This window comes from Lissotriton helveticus, chromosome 3_1 (genome assembly GCF_964261635.1).
Source record: "Lissotriton helveticus chromosome 3_1, aLisHel1.1, whole genome shotgun sequence".
Taxonomy (NCBI): domain Eukaryota; kingdom Metazoa; phylum Chordata; class Amphibia; order Caudata; family Salamandridae; genus Lissotriton; species Lissotriton helveticus.
In genome coordinates, this window is record NC_136061.1 from 360958870 (window position 1) to 360960715 (window position 1846).

A 1846-nucleotide genomic window follows, 5' to 3' on the forward strand; every position below is an offset into this window, starting at 1 on the left:
TGCAAATTATTTACATCTTGTCTTCCGATTCTCAAATAGCGATTCGCTAATAATCGCTATTCGAGAATCGCAACAGTCTTTGATACATATGCCCCTCATTGTCTATGAAGAATTCCTGTTGAAAGGCTCTAGCAATAATGACAAATGGTAATACTGTTTCTACCAAGTTCTCCAAATCTTTGTGCAGATATTAGTGGTGTGTTACAGGGAGATGAAGGGTTTTGTCCAGGATGCTGAATTGGATTGAGAAGGGAAGTCTATTTTATAATTCTACTTTCTAGGTTTAAGAGAAGACAATTTAGCTACTAGACAACATTTCCTCCCATGAAATGAACCATGCTGATACGAGACAGGAGCAGATTCTCTTTACACAGAGACAAACAGTCTTAGGCAGTTACCACTTACTTAGAAGTTGTTTTCATGAAACCTACTTGAGCAGTATCTTTCTCTTTTTATTCTTAGGTTCATAGATGGGTGACTGGTCGATCCTTGGCCGTCTGCTGACGGAAGTCCAGAACCACTCGACAGTCATTGGGAAAATTTGGCTGACTATGCTTCTAATCTTCCGGATCCTTCTTGTGACATTGGTGGGTGATGCTGTGTATGGTGATGAGCAGTCCAAATTCACCTGCAACACTCTCCAGCCTGGCTGCAACAACGTCTGCTATGACAGCTTTGCTCCTGTCTCACACCTTCGCTTTTGGATTTTTCAAATTGTCCTGGTCTCAACCCCTTCCATCTTCTACATCGTCTATGTACTGCACAAGATCGCAAAAGATGAGAGGATGGAACTGGAACGGGCCTATGTACTTGAACTGTTGCAGACGTTAGCCACAAGGGAGCAACTGCAGGAGACTGGTAGCCTTAACCAGGAGCCAGAGGACCACCTGGATGTCAAGTTGTCACCAAGGAGTGGAGAGAGGTTGAAGGAGAGGCTGACAAGTGAAACAGCGAATGATCCAATCCACCTCTCTGACAAAGTGTTGATCATCTACATTGTGCACGTGGTCCTCCGGTCATTTATGGAAATTGGCTTCTTGATTGGGCAGTATTATCTTTTTGGCTTTGAGGTTTCGCACTTATTTCGTTGCGAAACATACCCTTGTCCAACAAAAACAGATTGCTTCATCTCTCGGGCCACTGAGAAGACTATCTTCCTTAACTTTATGTTTGGGGTGGGCCTGGGGTGCTTTGTCATGAACCTTGCTGAATTGCATTACCTCGGCTGGGTATATGTCTTCCGTATCCTGCTGGCTGCCTTCTCCAGCTGCTGCAACTTTAAGCGCAAGGAGAAGAATGCTATTGTTGTGTACCCTGAGCAAAATACTCTGCTGGCGCAGCTAAAGGACTCTATCCAGGAGAAGATGGTGCTCAAGAACTCTTGTAGTCTGTCTCAGGAAAAGATTGGCTATGCCTCCTCTCACCCGGCCACAATCTCTTTCAGCAATGACTCCAGTGATCCACCTCCAAAGAGGAGCCCAGATGTCAAATCCAAACACGGCAATGTGCCGAAACTTGCCAAGAGCAAGAAATCATGGCTGTAGTTAAGACTGGTGTAGAAAGATGACACATCAACATGCCTGGTACATATCAGTATGGGTCTCCTTTCCATGCCAGAAACCAGTACGGCCCTTCCATACCAGTGTTGTACCAGCATTCTGTTTATTAATATCTATTAACAGACCCATGGTGACCTCAGACTGCGCCCTTTTTGGGTTATTTTTAACCTGTTTTGAAGGCATTCTTGGACTTGTAATCTTCTCAGTTTCCAGTTTGTCAAGCTAAAAATGGCTGAATGCCTTTTCAAATACATTTTTTAACCAGTGTGGGTCTTTGAGTGTTTCCT

The 1846-nt window shown here is 44.1% G+C and overlaps 1 pseudogene; it reads left to right on the plus strand.

The window, feature by feature from the left end:
* Nucleotides 1-470: 470 nt before the first annotated feature.
* Nucleotides 471-1544, plus strand: LOC144824547 (gap junction delta-2 protein pseudogene; annotated as a pseudogene).
* Nucleotides 1545-1846: the final 302 nt, after the last annotated feature.